This window comes from Monodelphis domestica, chromosome 2 (assembly GCF_027887165.1).
Source record: "Monodelphis domestica isolate mMonDom1 chromosome 2, mMonDom1.pri, whole genome shotgun sequence".
Taxonomy (NCBI): Eukaryota; Metazoa; Chordata; class Mammalia; order Didelphimorphia; family Didelphidae; genus Monodelphis; species Monodelphis domestica.
The window spans coordinates 265,549,580-265,570,836 of record NC_077228.1 but is presented as its reverse complement, the minus strand read 5'-3'; the positions used below and the strand labels follow the sequence as shown (position 1 = coordinate 265,570,836).

The window sequence follows — 21,257 nt, the reverse complement described above, 5'->3', positions numbered from 1 at the left end:
GGTTTCTTTCAGCGCAATCTCCCTGTTCATTTAACCTTTCCTTTTCCAGGTGGTCATCTGTCTATCCCTTGTTGCCCAGCTCCTTGCTTCTTCAGTCCATTTTTTAGTGGCATCAGAGCATGGAGTTAAAAAAGAGACTGTGTGAATGTCTGATTGCTTGGATCATCCAGGTCCTAAAGTGCATTAATTTTTTTTTTCTTTCTCAAAATGACCTGGTTTGGCTGCCCATAAAGAACCAACTGGACTGCTGACCTTTGATGCTGTTTTGTATGGTAATGGAAAAGAGTCAGGAGACCTGGGATGTGCCCATGTATTCGTTTTATGAACCTGAGCAAGTTATTTTACTCCATTGTGCTTCAAGTAAAATGGGGATAATATCTGCCCAACCCCCTACCCTCACAGAATTATCCTGAGGAACAAAAAAAGGAGGACTTTGTAAGTGGTAAAATGCTATTCAAACATGAAATATTGTTATATAATCAATAATTGTGACATCCTCCTTAATGTTAATTATCATTCGATGAATATTCACTATGCTTTCTTTCCCATCCCTCTCTTGGAGGATGTATAAATTATTCTCTTTGGGACTTAAGGTACCAAAGGGATGGTAAACATGATTGTTTTTACAGTCCTGATTATGGGACACAGTACTACTACATCTAATTTATAAGACTTATTGTTTAAGGTTTATAAAGCACTACTTTAAGGCATATTACTGACTTGAAGAGGAGGAAGTTGAGGCACCTAGGGTTGAAGTGGCTTGCCCAGAGTCACACATTGAGGGTGTCCCTGATTTGGGCCTTAAGCTCAGGTTTTCTCACTCTGAGACTAATGTTCTTTGGGTTCCACACTGTATGCCCTACTGAGGAAATGACCTGGACCTGAGTTTGTGTGCTTTTAAAAGAGTCATACTTCTTTTCCTCTGTGCCTTTGTCCGTTCTCTTTCTTCTTCCTTCTCATCAATAATTTGTAAAGTGCTTTTTGATTTCATAGCATTTTTCCACTAGTGTTGTCATTTATATCTTTAAAAAAATTACTCTAGGTTCCATTTTTATTTTATAGATAAGAAAATTGAGGCCCAGAGAGGGTGTGACCTCATTGATCTCTACTAGTTTTAGAATCTAAATTTACCTCTAGGTTTTCTGATTGCCCAGTTTAAGGCTTTCATCAGAAAACACATTGTCTAAACTTGATTTTGAGTGTGACTTAAACTCACTTTAAGGAAAAGAAAGAATAGAGAAGTTGATTTTGGAAAGCAGAAAATTAACTTGGGTGGGATCCAGGTTAACTAGGACTTGCTGATCTGGTTGTATGTAACAGAGTGTCCAGATCCTACTCTGGAGACCATGGAAAGTTGGGCTGAGGCCGTCTAGTCTGAGAACCGTTTATGCCTTCTGTTGGAGTAGAGATAAAGGATGAAATTTGAGGGAGGAACCTAAGAAAAAATTCATAGAATTTAAAGCTGGAAGGGATCCTGCAGATCAATTTTGCAAATGAGGTAATTATAGTCCAGGAGAAAATATTAAAAGGTAGGGCTCATTTGAACCTGGTCTGCTAGCTCCCAAATCCCAACATTCTCTCCACTGCATTAGGCAGACAAAAGTGATTAGGTAGGAGGTAGTTGGGCTCAGCAGTGGGGGAGGAGAGGGGAGAAGGGAGGAAAGGAGAGAAAGGGGAAGGATGGGAGGGCATTAGAGAGCAATCTACAAATGGTGGTTCTGATTAGCTCCTTTTTGGTTTGGGAGAAAGTGGTTGAAATGTGTTTTGTCTCTCTAACTCAGATTCTGAGTTAATCATTAAAGTTAATCTTTAGTTTATCCATTTCATTTGTGAGTCTGAGCAAATGAAATTTAATAAAGTTGATTGGGTAACCAATCTGAATTAGATTCAGTAGACCCTTTTTTACTTTTTCTTTAGAAGGAAGAGGAGGCTTAAATTGTTCTTGTGTTGATTTCTTATGTTAATACGACCAACTGAAAGTAGTAAAATTGTTTCTACTCACTGATTTCTGTGCTTGGGGTTCAGCTGTACCCCTCTGCTAGTAGTGAAGATATAGTGTATTACTGTAAAGAGACTTGGGCTTGGTAGTAAGAGACCTGGATTTTGACTTCTTACTCTATTTACTGGTCACTCTAGCTGTGATAATGGGCAAATTACCAAACTTTTTCAGAGCTTCAATTTGCTCATCACTAATGGGGAATTAATACTTATACAGGAAAGTCCAAAGTGCTATGGAAGTGGAATTGTTACCATTATTTGTATTGACACTTTTCTCTTTTCATAATGCTGCACAATGTATTAACTGATTTTATCCCTATAGTCTACAACATATATAGGATAGGATCTTTTTCTTTCCATTTTATACATGGAAAACCTAAGCCACAGAGGGCTTTAACATCATGCCCAGTGCCGTCCAGTGAGTATAGAGGTCAGACTAAAATACAAATTTCTGGGTCCCCATGAAGCAATGTTTTAGCTAAAAGTATTACAATAATTTATTATTGTTATAAAAATCTGGTGAGGTGATAGATGTCCAACAGTCTGTCCTTCAGGATTGTTTATATATAATAAATTCCCAATTTCATAAGATACTAATAATCATAATAGCAATAGTCATCATTTATATAGATACTGGGAGATGAATGGTATTATAACTACCCCTTCCTTAAAAACAAAATAAAACAACTTTTACTTTCCTTCCTAGAAACAATACAGTATATCAGTAAAGCAGAACGGTAAGGGCTAGGCAATGGAGGTTAAATGACATACTCAGGGTCACACAGCTAAGAATTATCTGAGGTCACATTTGAACCCAGGACTTCCATCTCTAGGCCTGGTTATCTATGCAGGGAGCCACCTAGCTTCCTCTTTTATTTCTAACAGATGAGAAACTTTAGGCTCATGTCGAACTCATGTCAAAAATGACTTTTCAGCAGCTTTATTTACAAAATGGAGGGAAAGAGTAAGGTAGAGAGATGTGAAAGAGGACCCAGAGGTAAATTAAGCAAGAGTTTCACCTACATGGCCTCCTCTAAGAGGGAGGCCTATCTGTTGTTAATCTCTCCAGAAGTCAGGAAAGGAAGGTCAGCTTTTTCTACTTACCAATCCAAAGTCCAAGGGGAGAAGATCCCAGATCAGTCTTACCAAATGCTAGAGTCCTAGGTCCATGCTGAGGAAGATGATCCTCCATCAGCCTCCATAGCCTGGGAAGAACTCAAAAAAACTTACTCACTGGAAGTTGCAGCCACTTTTAAAGACCCTTCTTTTCGTCACTTCCTGTGCTTTCTTCTACTTTACAGGGATCTATTGCAGTTTATAACTTTGCTTAGAAGTGTCCAGGGGGCAGTCAGTCATTTCTAATTTGTCACCTACTTTAGCATGTGGGTTGCTGACCTCCCCCACTTAGGCATTAAGTATGGTGTATACGCTTCTGGCAATTAAATTTTAAAGGAGGGGAGAGTTAATCCAATTTTCACAGCCAATATTAATAATTCATATTTTATACTATTTCATGATCCACTTTCCTTAAAGCTGGCCCATGGGGGAGATAGTGTAAATATTATCCTCAAATTATATGTGAAGCAAATAAATTTTGTAGAGATTATGACTTGCTCACTATTTCATAGCTAAGTATCAGGCAGGTTTCAAAATCAGACCTCTTGACTCCCAAATTCAAGGTGCTTTGTACTTTGTACAAGGTGCCCTGTCTATGCTTTTTTAAAACTTTTATTTATTTATTTTATAAATTACATATAATAATATGTTTTCTGAAGTTATATGATCCAAATTGTCCATCTCCTTCCCTCCCCCCTCCTGGAACTGGCAAGCAATTCAGTCTGGGTTATACATGCGTCATCATCCAAACACATTTCCATATTGTCACTTTTGAAAGTGAATAATTTTATAAAACCAAAACTGGAAAACATAAACCAAAATAAAAGAGTGACAATTTATATGCTTTTCTCTGCATTCCTACTCCAACAGTTCTTTCTCTGGAGGTGGATAATAGCATTCTTTGCCTATAACTTCTGATGAAAAACTCCTTTTTGCCTTCTCTGACTTGTAATCATAAATAGGTTAGAGTGGAGGTGTTGAGAAGGATGCAAGAGGCACAGCCACTAATCATCTCTCTGCTGGGAATTTCCATGAGTGAAAGTCCAGGGAGAGTTAAAATCACAGAATGGATGCTGTCAGAGTTAGGATCTATAGAGATCCTATAGAGATGATATGACTTAATTTTATAGGTCCTTATTTAATAGATGAGAAAAATTAAGCCAAGAGGGAAGTGACCAGCACTAGTTTAATTCATTCGGCCAGATCTTAAAGAGTCTAGGTCAGTGATGGCCAGCCTTTTAGAGACAGAATGCTGGGCCCCACCTCCACCTTACCCCCTAGATCAAATGCTGCGCTGTGCCCTACTCATCCCTTAGCCCAGACGGGGGAGGGAAGAAAGGCTCCCATTGGGCTCCTGAGCAGAGGGACAGGTGCTGAGAGGCAGGTGTGGAGGGGGGAAGGGTAGTGACCAGAACACTCCTGTCCCCTCCAGCTCTGCCTCCTGTGAGCTACCCACCTTACCCTCTGTGTGCCCCCATTGGGGCAGAGGGGCAGGGGATGTGAAAAAAATGTTATCAGACCCAGTAGAGAGGGGTAAGGGAACAGCTACCCACTCCAGTCCCTCTGCCTTTCTAGTAATGAACTCTGAGGGGTATGGGGGAGTGGTACATGCTCACAGAGAGGGCTTTGCATACCATCTTTGGCACCCAGGCCATAGGTTCACCATTACTAGGCTAGGTCTCTGCTTTTTGTGGGGGAAGAAGGAAAATGGATTCAGTGAACATTTGTTAAGTGCCTACTATATACAAGACGTTGTGCTAGGTATCCCCTGAAGATTCAGACTGATATGAAATAATCCCCTATCTGTAGATTACATTCTATCTCTGGGATATAATGTGTACAGAGAGAAGTAAATATAAAACTATTTTGATAGGGAGAGAACATGAACTCCTGGTGGGATCAGGACAGGATTCCTCCAGGAATGGAGCCCAAGTTGATTTTTGGAAGAAACTGAGGGATTCTAAGAAGTTGAGGTAAGGAAAGGAGTGCATTCCAGGCACTGAGGACAGCCCATGCAAAGAAACAGAGAAGAAACCTTGTCGAGTTTTGAGAACAAGTTGGAGGACAATTTGGCTGGAACATAGTGTATATACAGGGAAATAACATGAAATAAATGTCAAGGGAGATTGGAAACCAGGTTGTACAGGGCTTTAAATGCCAGACTGAGAAGTTGGTTTTTTTAACTGAGGCAACAGAGATATTTTTGAATGGGGGCAGTGACAGGATCAAATCTGTCTGTGGTTTTGGAACATTAATGTGGCAACTACTTGAAGTATGAATTGGAGAGGAGAAACCCTGGAAACAAAAGAGAACAGTCAGGAGGTTGAGGAGTTCAGGTGAAAGATAATGAGGTTCTGAACCAGGTCAGTGGAGTAAAGGTGATCCAAGTGGATAGATTTCTGAAGCAGAGAATTGACAGGATGTGGGCAGTGAGGGGGGAGGAGATCACCGAAAGGACAGACTAAGCTTAGGAAGGGTGAGGCCAGGAGGAAAGAGTGTCATCATCAGAAAGGGATTTCAGAGTTGGCAACATCATAGATTTCAAACTAGAAAAGACTTCAGAAGCCATTGAATTCATTTTACAGATGAGGAAACCGAGGACCATCAGAGGTTATGTGACCTGCCTAAGATCATATAACCGCTGAGGCTAGGTTTGAACCTGGGTCTTCCTGGTTCTAAGTCCAATGTTCTGTTTGGATTCCATATTGCCTCCTCCTTGGTTCCAGATTGTATAGTGAGCACAATTATATGGGATGTCAAAATCAAAGGGATGACCTTTCTTAGAGGTAGCTCAGGTAGAGTGATGGTGAGCTGAGGAAGTTAATGGACATTCTTTGACATAAAAAAATACTGAGTGCCTCAAATATGAGGAAGGTGGTATGGAGATATTGTGAACTAGTTACTGAATTCCCTGAGAACAAAAGGAGCATGTTTAGGAGGCTAGCAGCTGAAGGACAAGGATTTGGATTTGGGACATGGAAAGATGCTGTGAATGAATCTCTGAGGAAGAGAAGCTGCTGAGTGATGGTGACAAAAGGGCAGAGTGAAAGTGAGAATGAAGTGCAAAGAGTATGCTACCCTCTCTCTGCTTTCTCAGTGTTGGGGGGATATGAAAGGAGTACCCACTCCCAAAGAGAGTCATCCCAAGAATGAAAAAAAAAGTTGATGTGAGAGGATTCTTTATGAAGGGGAATTTGTTAACAATAGATCTTGGTTCCAGGTTACAGTGAAATAAAGAGGTCAGAGGAGGACTGGACAATGGAGGGGAAGGACTAAGGTGGAGAGATGAGAGCATGGGGAGTGAAAGGATTTTTGCCTAAATAATGATAATAGGTAGCTGCCATTTTTATAGTGTTTTAAGGTTTGCAAAGTGCTTTACAGATATTGCCTTTACAATAACCCTGGGAGGTAGGTGCTATTATTATCCCCATTTTACAGATGAAGAAATTTGTTATAAAGATTTTTTTTTACCAATTACATGTAATAGCATATTTCCATATGTTTTCTGAAGTTATGTGCTCTGAATTGTCTCCCCCTCCCCTTCCCTCTTAAGAAATAGAATCTTTTAGATCCAGCATGATATAGGGGAAAGAACACTAGACTTGGAATTAGGAGAGAACTAGATTCAAATCCTGCCTCTGATATTTACATGACCCCAGGCAAATCACTCAACTTTTCTGAGATTATTTCTTCATCTGTAAAATGGAAATAATATTACACATAGTCCTTATTCCACTGATTTATTGTGACCCATATGTGCAAAAATATTTACATTTTTGGCAAAGAAGTGGGAACTGTGAGGTTATCCATCAGTTGTGGGATATCTGAAAAAATTTAAATTATAGGAATGCAATAGAATCTCCTTGCACTATAGGGAATAATGAAAGAGAAAGTTTTGGAGAAACCTGAAAAGTCTCATGAACAAATGTTACATAGGGTAGTGAATACAGTGAGCAGGACTAGGACAACAATTTATACAACATCATCTTAAAGAAAAACAGTTTTGAAAGACTTAAGAGCCTAACCACAACTAAAATGATGAAAGATGCTACCTGTTTCCTGACAAAGAGGGAATGAACTCAAGTGTTGAACTTTGTTTTGCTTTACTATACATATTTCTTATTAAGATTTTGTTTTTCTTTTTTCTTCCCAGTGTGATATGGAAATCACTTTAAAAGACTGATATATATTAATTTAAGGTCGCCAAGGAATTCAGCGATGTAATTCCTAAATGAAAACTCAAGTCAGCAGTCAACCTTTTTATGGTGTTTTAATTACAAACAGGAGGAAGAAAAGTATTAGAGGGAGAGAGAGAGAGAGGGAAAGGGGAGAGAAGGAAATAGGGCTTAAATACCCACTCTGCTTAGGCTGAGCCAAAGGCTCAAGGCCTTGGATAGCCGAGGCAAAGAAAAGAGATCAGTCCCAATCACTCACGTGACCAAAATGGAGAAACAGTCTGTAGGCTCCTCCACTCCAAGCACCAGGCTCTAACAACCTTTTTCCCTCCACAGCAGGAAGTCCCCAGAACTCCTGAGCTGTCCTCTACCTCACTTCCTGTCTCTCACATGTGCCAGTGGTGGCTCTAGCTTGACTTAGGACCGCCCAGAGGTCTGTCCTTTTTGTACATGTCTGTTGAAGGCCATATTCTCAAATAATTAAATCTTGAATTTTGCTGCAGCCCTTCCTAATCTTGTTACCCTGAGTAGGGTGGAGATTGTAGTTTCCAAGACCTGATTCTGTTATTCCAAGTATCTCTATTGTTATTGATCAAGAAATAGCTAAATCCCATCTTCTAAAGAATGGTCTGAATAGGGTTGAGTAGTTTTGAAATTCACACCAATGGATGTAGGGAGATGGGAAGAAAAATAATAATTGAAAAAATTTTTAAAAGAAAGTAACAAATAAAGCCTATTGCAATAGTCTAGGCTAGAGGTGATGGCAGTCTGATCTAGCTAGGATGGTTGGCATATGCTTGAATATTGGAGTTGTGAAGGACTTTTGAGATCATGAGTAATTACCCTAACTTTTTATATGTGATATTTTTGCATGAGGTATATTTCCATATGATTTTGCAAGTGATATATTTACATGCCATATTGCATATGTTAATATGTGTTGATTTGCCCAAGTTCATACAACTCAAAAAGTTTTAGTGCTACCAATAGCATACCTGACTTTGCTGGGGATCCATGAACTTGCTCAAGCTTTTGATAACTTTCAATTTTATTAAATTTCTTTTAATCAAGTCCCTGGTCTAAGCATTCTTTCCATGGTTCCACCTGCTTCCATTAGCCTAGTGAGGTACAAGAAGACCATCATATATGTAAGGATTTAAGAATACTTCCAAAGCATGTTAAAAATAAATGATCAGATTATAAACTCATTTTTTTTTGATTAGTTGTATTTGACTTTGTGACCTCCATTTGGGATTTTCTTGGCAAAAATACTGGAGTGATTTGCTGTTTTCTTTTCCATCCATTATTTTACAGATGAGGGAACCCAGATCAACAGAGTTAAGTGATTTACTCAGGGTCACACAACAATTAAGTGTTTGAGGTCTTCCTGACGCCAGGATTGGCCCTCTATCCACTGTACCACCTATCTGCTCAAAACTAAGTCAATTAGGACTGACTAGATGTAGAGTTGTAAAATATAGAGCTGGAAATGACCATAGCTGTCATAATCCAATCCCCTCATTTTACAGATGAAGAAACTGAGTCCTAAATCCATGGAGGCAAAATGGCTTATCCAAAGTCAGACAGATTGTAAGAAACAGAACTTTAATCTGAGTCCAGGACATTTGACTCCAGATTCAGTGCTGCTTCTTCATCATGTGATTTTTTTTTTGTTAGGTTATCAAATTTGGATGTGGCTTAACAGGGGAGACTTCCTATAGGAAACAAGTAATTTTATTTGTTTATATCTAACAAGTATTGTTTTGTTGGTCTAAATGTATAGTATCCAGATTTCCCTTACCACAGTTACTTCACTTCTCCGTCCTAACCTGTCTTCCCTAAGAAATGAATGAGGTTTTCAGGTTGTAGTGTAGAAACATGTACCATCAATTGGGTTTCTGTTGCAGGACACAAATAAGCATCCTAGAGAAAGTCTGCTTTAATAGCCAGCAGAAGAACAATTATCTCAGACATTGAAGAAAAGGGTGACATCTTTATAGCTTTAATTGATCAATTGTTTCCATTTTTGGTACCCCTCCTTTAAAAACAAAACAACCTTATAATAAGTAAGTGGGCCAAAAAAAAAATCTATCCAGTGGCCATGTAAAACCAAAACATAACACATCTCATTCTGTACTTCTACATCAGGAGGTTGGTGACACATCTCAGGTGTTCTGAAGTTATGGTAATCAATACTTAAATCAGAGTTCTTAAATCTTTCAAATTTGTTTTTTTTTCCCAAGCTTCTAAATTGTTCTGGTCCTACTTGTTCCACTCTGCATCAATTTCTACTTCTGAAGATTCTCTGAAATAATCTCTTTCATAATATATCATGGCGTGGTAATATCCCATTAAGTTCAGACATTCCCTAATTCACTGGCACCCTCTTAGTTTTCCGGGTTTTTTTTTCCTTCTTTAGACTTTTCTTTGGGTTTGTCAACTTGAAATCTGGAGACCTCAAGTTTGCCTCTGTCCCCTGCGAATTCACCCCAAGGGAGGTCTCAGACTCACCTGTTTCAGACTGAACAATAGACCCTAAGACTTAAATTAAATGTTAAGTACCCTTTTGTCTTAGTAGTTCCTCCCATTGTATCAAAATCCTTTCCCAGGTAGCCCATCACTTGGCTGTATTTTTCCCTTTTAGTGTCTATTGTAAGCTGGCCATTCTCTGATACCCCAGCCTCCTGCTATGATTTCTTTCCCAATCTGTTTTGTATCCTGTCCTTGTAGTTTGGACCCTTCCCTTTTGTATCCATTGTAAAGCATCAACCTCTCCCTGATAATCCTGTCTTGAGTTTCTCTTTTCCTTGTAGCCATGGTAATGTCAATCAATCTTACTTCCCTGCCCTTAGTTCCCCAAGTTCTTTTGTTCTTGGTGATCCTCTCAGAGATACTGTTCTCAGAGGTCCCAAAGTCTTTGGCTCTGTGTGGTTTTTAAGAGCTTGACTGTGTGGCAGTAGAATATTGAACACTATCTCTTTCCTGATTAAAGACTTGGTTTTTCTGACTACTTTAGTAGTTCTGTTTTTCCCAAGTTAACAGGCGTAAGAAGTTTGTTTTACTTGTGATGAATAACTCCTTGGTTTTATCCTCTTCTTTCCTTGCCCTCATCCCTTCCTATTTTTCTGTTGAGTTTGATGTGTTTGTATATGAAGAACTTTTCAATTGCTCAAACAAATTTACTTTTTTTAAGCTCTGGTCTTTTCATTGGGAAAGCTTGAAAGTCTTTTATTCCATTAAAGATCTGTTTGTCTTTACATCTTTTTTTTAGAGTAAATTACTCTTAGTTGGGTGAAAATTTATTTTCCATGTACTGTATTAATTCTTATATCAGGGCCCTGTAGTAGAAAGGCACCCAGTCCCCATGTATTAGAAAGAATTACTGAATCAAATTCTTGGACCTACTTACCACCATCCAATGTACTTATTTTTGCATTTTCTTTGTCCTTAGGAATGTGTTCCTTTCACAGTCTTGCTAATAGGAATATTTTACAATAATTCTTTTCCTGCCTAGGTGTGACAACTGTGACAAACATTTCCCATCTGTTTGGGGAAGGGCTGAGGTTTTGCTGGACCACTGACTTCCTAATTAGCTATTTACCAATTAGAGATGTGGTGGGTTTTAAAATTAATATTCAGTAACTAAATATTATATTTTATAAAGTTTTATTAATAATAACTAAAGCAGGGGGCAGCTGGATAGCTCAGTGGATTGAGAGCCAGGCCTAGAGACAGGAGGTCCTAGGTTCAAATCTGGCCTCAGACACTTCCCAGCTGTGTGACCCTGGGCAAGTCACTTAGCCCCCATTGACTAGCCCTTACCACTCTTTGGCCTTGGAACCAATACACAGTATTGACTCCAAGACGGAAGGTAAGGGTTTAAAAAAAATAACTAAAGTAGGTAATATAGAAAAGTACTTTGGATAATGTAGCTTTATTTGAAGGTTCAAGAGTTTCTAACTATACATGCCCTCCTGTGATCCTGCTAGGGAGACCAGTCCTCCCAAAAAGATCATGGAAACATAACTAACTTATAAATTGCAATAATTTGTGGAGAAAAGGGAAAAAAAAGAACAAAACCAATGATTATTGGGTTGACAAAAAGCCAATTTTGGGGCAGTCTCCTTTGGCATAAGAGTATACATTCAAAACAAAGGCATTTCAACCTCCCCATCGTTCAATTCACATCCCAAAGTTCACTCTGGATCTTCTGGTGAAGCATGTGATCTCTGCAGGCATCTTCATGGTGCCTCCTGGATTCTGGGAGAGGTAGCAAATTGCTAAAATTGCTAAAATTTAAATAAAAGTTCAAACAATAACATAGACCCTCCTGAGGTGAATATTAATACATTCTCCCTTGAGGAGGATACAAGGATACACATATGAATCACACAGGGATACATGGTTGAATTAGGAGGTATATGAATCAATTTGCAAAAGAAAATCATCAAAAAAAATTCAAGCAAAAAAAAAACTTGTGGATAAATAAAATATCAAAGTCTTATGTCTAGAAAATCTAAGTAAAGGAAAAACAAATCTATAACAGGTCCTTGAATCAGAGCCCAATTAAAATTATTTAAGCAATTATGCATTTACTCAATCAGTAGCCAGGACTACAGAAAGTTTGCCATACTATGAAAGACAGAAAAGGGACTAGATTACAGCAGCAAATGGGAACCAGGATGGCAGCAAAAATGAATGTGGCTCAGAGCAAGTCTGACCTCTGACATATGTCAAAACAGCCTCAACCTTGAACCCCAAACAAGTTCAACTCCTCTTGTCTTGGTTCACAATTACATCAGTCCCACTGGGATCTGGTCTCTTTGACCTTGTGCTCCATTGGCACTATGCAGGTGCTCTGTGCTTCTTTAGCACTGTATGGTGGCTCTTTTGTTATTCCCTTCTTCTGGGATCAGACAGAACCATTAAGCAAAGTCCCATAATTTTAAAAAAATCAATGGCATCATTTTTATAGTCTAAAGCTTTTTGGGTATGCATTAATATTAGAACAAATATATCTTAAACTTATATTACTGCAAAATCAAAAAAGTTAAAGAAAAATCTCAATACTGTTGACATGTGCTTCAAATACAAAAAGGAGAGAAAAAATAAAACTTTAATACTATATTGCACATGCAAGGAAAAACAATAATAAAAAAAGGTTTTAAAAATAAAAAATATATAGCTTACGATAAGTGACACACTTTTAGCCAAGGAGAAGTAGAATACAAAGGTTTCTCACCAAAAAAATGAGATTCATTTCCTTTTTAACTTGACCATGAGCCGCTGGGTGAGTGCAAATTATTTCCAGAATAAAACAGTAATACAGTAGATAATGCACATTCAAAGAGGTACCAAAGTCCCCCAAATTCACAATAGCCCAGTTAATGGTAATAGCAAATCCACTATCATATTTCATATGATAATTTTTACTTACTGTATGACATTAAAATTTTTTTTTAAATTTATGAACTGATAGATATTTGTCACAATTTTTACAGATGTAGCAAATCTTTCAACCTTGGCAAATATATTTTTAAACAAAGTAAAATTTAGGTCCAGAACATCACCAATAAATCTAGATTGTTCTGGTGGAAGTAAATTAAACTGAATAGTTAAATTATTATGCATGCACAGAAGCTCTTTTTGACTTCCTGATTTATATACAACATTCTTTATAATATATATAAATATTTTAAAAAATCATCTGTTCAGAAAACACTAGTTAGCTAAAATTATTTCTGAAGGTCCCTTAGAATTACCATTTAAATTCTTAGTTCATTAAATTCTCCAAAGGTTGCATACAATTTAACCAGTGTTGTTGAAGTCCATCCATCATCATCTATGTGACAAGGGTTTGGTCAAGATGTTCATCAGCTTATATACATTATATTATATATATAATATATATATATATTATATATAACATTATATATATTCTTCAGCAAAGGTAAAGGTATAAATTAAAGATCAATATAGGCAAAACATAGTAGCTTATAATGATTCAGTATTGCAGAAAGGTATCGGTTAGATTAATACGATAAACTTAAAACAATTTAAACCTTAAAGCAATCAGTAAATACAATAATATAAGCAAGTGAGAAGGTATAGGCAGGCACTACAGTCAAAATCCTTTTTATCAATCCAGTAGACTTGTTCTATATTATTGGAGGAGAATGAACTCAAAATAGTTAGCAACAAACTTCTAGATCTCTTTTAAAGTTTCCTTCCCCTCTCCCTATATTTATCATCCATTCTCATTTCTTTTGCCAGAGCTCTGAATTTTCTCATAGAAGCACAGGGCAGAATCTCCACTTTGCATCTTGAGAGCAATTAAGAATTTTAGAACGTTGTCAAAATAGTTCAGGTTGGTTTGTAGTGTAAGCAGAAGGAAATAAAGTAGGAAGTAGCCAATGAAAATAAAAACTCCCAGGAAAAGAATTAAGCACATCCAAACTGCACTTTTTAGCTCTACCAATTCAAACTGTTGTTTAAGAGTTTCAAGCATGCTTTGCAATAGGATTTTTCCTGAGATACACTGAATGGAAAAACAGCTTGCACAGGGTCAAAACCCACGGGGAGTGTGTGGGGGTGGTGGTGGTTGGTGACCAAAAAAGGATTGGGGATATCTCACCCTCTTTGGGGCTAAGAGGCAGGAAGCAGGAAAACAGTGGCTTGGAATAGCAGGTGGGTCTGGTCGTGGCGGAGCACAGTGGCTGAGATGGCATGAAAGCAGGTGGGCAGGAGTGCAGACTTGAAAAAATATATCTATTCTATCTTAAAAATATTTGAGAATTCTATCTCCTTTGTGGTCAGCCAAATGTGGGTTTTAAAATTAATATTCAATAACTAAATATTATATTTTGTAAAGTTTTATTAATAATAACTAAAGCAAAAGAACTGCCTGAACTCAGCCCAGTCGCAGGCAAAAGGAGGAAGAGTTACTACCACTTAAATACAATCATGCAAAGACATGAGGATGCAGTAAAAGGGAAAAGGATTCTAGGTTATACAGAAAAGAACTTTGGGTAACAGTTTTGTTTGAAGGTTCAAGAATTTCTAACTATACAGTGTCTTGGGATGTTCTAGGGAAGAGCTGAATAACAAGCTCCTAAAACGCTTTATAGGTCTGCCTTGAGGTCCTTCAGAGTTAAAGAAGGCCAATGACCTATCACTTTATTGGTTATTATGCTAGCTTAATTAATAAAATGATATTCTTACTCTAAAACCAGTCTCTCAAAATAATTTTAATCATAACAGTTATAAGTATGTATAGCTTTTGCCCTTAACCCCTCCCCCCTTTTTTTTAACCCCCTCTGAGGTTGAAGTTCTGGATTTTGGCTATGATATTCCTGAGAATTTGGGAGTTTCTTTTAGGAGGTGATAAGTGCTCTTTTGATTTTTATTTTTTCCTCTTGTTCAAATGGATCTGTATAGTTTTCATTTATGTATTTTTGAAATAGAGTGACCAGGCTTTCTTTTTTGATCATGGTTTTCAGAAGGTCCAGTGATTCTTAAATTATCTCATATTATTTTTCATTTCAATTTTTGATAGTAGATCCCTTAAATTTTCTTCTGTTTGTTTTCAGGTCCCCCCCCCCCTTATTCTTATATTTTTCATTGTCTCATGAAATCATTGATTTCTGTTTAGTCTGTTCTTTCTAGTTTTCAATGATTCCATTTTTTAAATAAGGTTTACCACTTTTCCCAGGCTATTCATTTACCTCTCAATTCTTTCATCAAGGCCTTTTAGTTAATTATTTATCTCTTCATTTCCATGTAATCCTTGCGTAAAAATCCATATTTTCCTTTTGAGTCTACTTGTAGCTTTATAGTGATTTTTCTTCTAGCTTGAATTTTTGACATTTTTGAATAATACAATACTTTATAGTGGTCAGTCTTTTCTTTAGTTTACCTCTCTCTCCATTCTTAGTTCCTGAACTGAGTCTTTATTTCAGGATCATGCTCCCCTCTCTGCAGATCTTTTGGGTGGGTGGGTGGGGGTTTCCTCTGATCTCTATCTATATCACTTGGGTTCTTATGCTGAGTTTCATCTTCCAGGATTAATCCCACTGACTTCTTGAGTTTGAGAATGCTGAGTCTTCAGGTCTCTCTATGGCATTCTCAGCATAGGGACCTTCTGTTCTGGGGTGGGGAGGAAAGGGAAGGAGTCCTGATCAGAGTGCTGCTACCCCTCCTGATGGCTCCCAAATTCCTCACTGTGGTTTCTCCAATATCATCTGACACTCTCTTACAAGCCCTCACTTCTTGTAGCTTTTGGATTCATTCTTGAAAGCTATACCTTTCTCTGGCTGATCACTGGTAAAGTGAAGTTTTACTAGAGTAGATATTGTGAAAAGGGAATTCTTTGTTCTCTTTGTCTCTTCTGAGTTTACATTTGTGAAAGGGAATCCTTTTTTCCCCTTTGTCTATTTTGAGTTAATACTTGGTTAACAATAACTCAAGTACCTAGGATTAACTCTCCTTTGTCTACTTTTGAATTGAATCAACAAAAGCTTAAACACCCTACTTAGCACTAGGTGGAGGAGCTCATAAACCACTTAGAATGCTCCTTCCTTTCAACTGTCAGCCAGGAAATGAGAATTCACACCCTCAGAAACTCAATCAGCCAAGAATCCATGAATCCCTTTGATGAGAATTTACACCTCCAGAGGGTGAGAACATAGACACTGTTCTGTGGGCAGTGCTAAGACAGTTTGGAAACTCTGATTGGCTTCTGTGAAGAGCGGATGGAGCAAGAGATCACCATAAAAACCATGGAATCCTTTGGCTTGAGGCTGGCTTTGTGGAGGCAGTCTGGTGGAGACAGTCTTGTGGAGATTGTCTTCTGGGAATTGTCTTCTGAAGATAGTCTTTAAGGGAGCTTTGCTGGATACTTTGGCTTGGATCTCAGCTTCAACTTGATTAAGACTTCTGGACTGCTTCATGGATGAGTGAAAAGGGCTGACTCCTTTCTTAGTTTCTGGAGGGACTAGTTTCCATCTTGGAGGAGGAGGCCACGGTAGTTACTCACCACCGGCCCTCCTGGCTGAGGACTAGTATATGTATATTCTCTAACTTATTTCACAGTTCTCTACTTTGTTTCCCCTCTATTTTGGTAAGCAAACTTCAGACTTGAGATATAATCATTTCAGAGTCCATATTATTTTATATAATTTTAAGTCCAACCAACATATTTATAGTATTGAGGAGCTGATCTGCCCTTTGGGCAGCCAGCCATTTTTGTGACTCAAACCAAGAACTTTTATGTCCTGGTCTTTGGTAACTGTGGCTCCTAAGCAAAGCCATGTTCTGGACTTAAAATAGTTAAAAGATGAGTTTAGTTCTGGCCTCTTAACACTTACTCTCCATGAATCTGGGCAAGATAATCTAAGTCTTGCTCAGTTTCCTCATCTGTAAAATGGTGATAATGGGAGCTTCCTTCTAGGGTTGTTGTGTGAAGTATTTTGCAGATCTTAAAATTTATATAAATTCTAGCCATCATTATCGTCATTACCATTAGTAACATCATCAATACAAGAGTTGTTTTCTTCTATAATAATTTCAGAGGCCATCTATAGGAGGACACTTTACTGCTGAAGTACTGCTATTCCTGAGGCTCTTGAGCTCTGGGTCCAGACTATTTACACCAGGTTCTGATGGGAAGTTGTTATCAAGAAGGTGATAGTGGTGATTTGAGCCACCTAATCAATCGTTCCTCTAGGAATCTCTCAGAATGCCTCACTGCTTATTCCTGTGATGAGTTGACCATGGAAGGGGGAAGAGGCATATATGGAAGGAAAGAGTAAAATAGAGTGTGGATAATTTCAGATAAGAGAGAGATAAGAAATATTTTAATAGGATTTAGCAAAAGGACAAATAAACAATAATCATAATTTTGAATGTAAATGAGAAAGCAAAATTCAATCATTTGTTGATAAGAATCACTTAAAACCAAGATTCATGCAGGGTTAAAATGAGGAGTTGGAGTAGAATATATTACACTGTAGCAAGATCTTAAAAAACAGGAATGACGTTAATTGCTGACAAGGCAAGTAAAAATAGATGGAGTTAAGTGAGTCATGCAAAGAAATGTCCTTAAAGTCATCATATAAAATGAAACTATCGGTATTAAATCTCAAAGTACTTAGATGGCGTAGTTCTTTGTTGTTCAGTTGTTTTCAGTCATTCCAACTCTTTGTGACCCCATTTAGATTTTTTTTGGCAGGGATACTGGAGTGGTTTACCCTTTCCTTCTCCAGTTCATTTTACAGATGAGGAAACATCACCTAGTTAGTAAGCCTCTGGGAGGGAGTGTATGGGGTGTGAGGGGTATGAGCACTAGCACCTATGGTGTGAGGCCTTGCCCAGCCTTTTTCGGGACTGTTAATTCACCTTTGATGTCCAACTTTCACCCAGGTCTCACCTTTGACTCCAAGAAGCTGTAACATTTGAAGAGGCCACATTCTGGCAAACAGACTGAAACAGGTTAGACAGGCCTCAAACCCATAGTGAGTCAGGGGGTATCTATTCCAAGCACAGGTACCTTCCCCCACCCAATGGAAGGGGCCAAGGAGAGCAGTTTGTTCCAGTGGCTGTGAAGGTGGCTGAAGCAGGCTCTGTGGAATGCCTAGAGCTCAGTCAGACACGGAGGATGCCAAGGTGGAGGATGCCAAGGTCATCCACTGCATCTGGGCTATCCGAGTTTTCCTGACTTTTGTCTTGTCACTCACTGACTTTGATGAGCCTCAAAGAGAGAGTGAGGCTGATGACTTGATATAGTTCTTTTTTTTTTTTAATCTTCACCTTTTGTCTTAGAATCAATACTGTGTATTGGCTCCAAGGCAGAAGAGTGGTAAAGGCTAGGCAAAGGGGGTCAAGTGACTTGCTCAGGGTCACACAGCTAGGAAGTGTCTGAGGCCAGATTTGAACCTAGGACCTCCCGTCTCTAGACCTGGCTCTCAATCCACTGAGCTACCCAGCTGCCCCCGACTTGATGTAATTCTGACTTATGAAATTCCAATTCACTCACAGGTCAAGAAATCACCCCGTGATGTCATTGGCCCTCTTCAGAGAGGAGAGAACATTAAGTGTCTGAGGCCAGATTTGAACTCAGGAAGATGAGTCTTCATGACTACTCTAGGCCTAACACTCTACCCACTGCGCCACCTAGCCATCCCAGCATCCAAGTATTTACAAGGATAAATCAATTGGAAACTAAAAGGAAACCTGAGTTAGTTTATAATTGTTGGAGGTGTCATTATTCCTCTTTCTAATGTAGTAAAAATCTAACAAAGATAAACAGGAAAGAATTTAAAGATCTGAGCACAATATTAGGAAAAATAGAGGTAATAATGATAATTACCTTATGGGAATCTTAAGGAAGGTATTTTTCTGCACCTCTGCAAGATTTGACCACATGCTAGGATAAAAAGGAAATCATTAATAAATTCAAGATGGCAAGAATATTAAATAAAATCCTTGTTGCCATGAAGTTGTAAATATTTTAATAAAGAGACGAATATGAAAGACACACTTAAAAAGAGATAACTAATGCCAAATGATATAAAAAATCCAAAAGAAATGAATGAATGAAATAAAATGTTTAAACACTTCCTATCTGTGAAGCATTGGTGATACACAGAGAAAATTAATCAATCCCTGCCCTCAAGGAGTTTGTATTCTAGTGGGAGAAATAATACATGGAATGTTTCAGCCAATAGTCAGATGGAAAAATCCCATGATCTAATTTAGGATGTCGCAGCAAAGCACATGTTAATCCCTTCTCTTTATGTCATCTTTTATTGCCACTATTCCCAGGGCTTTTGGTTTCAGGGGCCTACGCTTTCCCCTTCAGGATCTCTGGGGAAATGATGAACAAGGTGGTGGCAGAGGGTGATTTTACCATCACTGGCAGCTTTCTGTGTCTCCCTCAGAGTGCTTCACTGCTTCAGCTAGCCTGATTCGTCTGCCATGTTTAAATAGTTCAAGATTGTTTCAGTTGTACACCATGTGATGAGGCAAAAGGAGAAATGACTGAGGAAACAAAGGTTTGCTCTTCTGAGCATATTGATTTATCAAGAAATGCATGCCAGTTGCCTAACAAATTGGGACCAGGCCCCCTCTGAGGCTTTGGTCTGGACCCAGAATATAGAGGGAAACAGACTTTTATACATTAAAAACAATCAAATAAGACCAATTAATCAAAAGGAAATAATGCAACATTAGATAATCATTTTCTAATTAGATGAAAGATTCCAGGTTGGGAGGGGGAGCTTTGTAAACATTAAAATTAATCTCAAATAATAAAAATATTATATTTAAAAAGATTTATTAATGATCATTAGAAGTGATGAAATAAAAAGGTAACAAAATAAAAAAAAAACATGTACCAATGGCTAATCTATCTGTTCAAACAGCTCGGCTCTACCAGTGTCCTGACCCAGCAAGGAAAGAGATCGAGACCAGGAACCCCATCCAATATATCTCTCTATCTATGTCACCATGAAACAACAGGAAGTCAGTGGGCTCTTGGAATATGCAGTTTTTAGGGTAACAGATTTCCAATTACACAGCTTGAACAGGTACAATTCCCTGAATTTAAGAAAAGTGTCTCCCATGCTCCCTAAGTGTCTGTAACAATTAAAGGAATTCTAGCCAATTAAATCATAAAAGAAACATGGAAATAATAACTGATCTATATAAGGACAACTTTCAGATAAGTTGCTTATGAGGTACAGTTGTGAGAAAACTTCTTGCATCAGTCTTAGGAGCTATCTAGATTTCTGGTAACCTGGGACCTTGGTGAAGGGTCTCTAAATAGCAGATAGAGGTGTTCTAGCTTCCCAGCCACACAGGGCTAGGCTCAAATAATGCAATCAAGCTTTCCCCCATAATTCCAGCAATTGAATAAAGCTTTCTTACAAGACAGAAGCTGGACTAGACTCATCATTAAATAGAAAGGGAATTAAGCTAGTTCTAGAATTGAGTCACAAGGTGGAGTCAGTATGGCTCTCACAACCATAACTTTTCTTATGATTCTAGATTTTTATGAATTACATTCTTTTCTCCAATACTCTGACTCTCTACCAACAGCTGGTTTAAGGATACCTTCCACATTGATAATGGTCGGTTAATCATTAGGTAACTTGGTAGTTTAATAACCAGATATTTGATGCGTTTTGTAGTCATTTTGAATGAATTTTCTCAGTGTATTTGTTTTGACAGAAAAAACAAATCTATTCAAAGGGATAGGGATAGGGACTGGACCTATGATTCTGTGAGTATGATGAACTTCATGTGGGAGGAAGCTTCCTTCATTGCACAGTTTGGCCTCTTCTCAGCAATCTTAGGGTAGTTGCCTAGAACCGTAAGAGGTTAAGTGACTTGCCTAGGGTCATACAGTTAGTATATGTCAGAATTCTTCCTGGCTTCAAGTTCATGTTGCTAAAGTCTATTCAAAATTACTACAAAATGCATGAAATGTTTAGGTGCTAATGTTTGACTTCCAGAACCAGAGAACTTTTCTTAATGCAACTGCAAAACACTCTTTAAAGAAATAGTGGAAGACATAAGCAATTGGAGAAACATGGGAATTGGTCATAGTTGTGCTCTGCTAATATAATAAAAAAGGATGATACTATTGGATTAACATTGGAAAAATAGTCGAACTAACAAAATCATTCATAGGAACAAAAAGCTTAGAATGCAAGAGAAATAATAATTTAAAAAGGGAATGCATTGGGCCTAGCCCCACCAAATCTCATTTTGGGTGTCCCAAAAGCCTTAGGGCAGTTTTAAGCTTTACTAGACTTGGAATACTGTTTTATCATGAGGTAATCATCAAAATTAAACCGTGTGGTACTATTTAGAAAGGTGTAAATCAATGGAGCAGACTAGAGAAGCAGAAGCAAATACAGTAGTCAAAAAATCCATGGACTTCTAGGAGCTGGTGAAAGGATTAAGTAA

The 21,257-nt window shown here is 38.1% G+C and overlaps 1 protein-coding gene across 5 annotated transcripts in view; it reads left to right on the top strand.

The window, feature by feature from the left end:
* Positions 1 to 21,257, top strand: part of TRIM26 (tripartite motif containing 26) — a 101,023-nt gene that overhangs the window by 60,149 nt on the left and 19,617 nt on the right. Inside the window, exon 2 of one of the 5 annotated variants that reach the window (XM_056817816.1) lies at positions 234 to 435. The exons of 3 other annotated variants lie outside the window; for them this stretch is intronic. The gene's annotated coding sequence lies outside the window, so the exon portion shown is untranslated. Of the gene's footprint in view, positions 1 to 49; positions 436 to 21,257 lie in introns of all 5 variants that reach the window. One more of the 5 variants, XM_056817817.1, reaches the window with a different exon arrangement.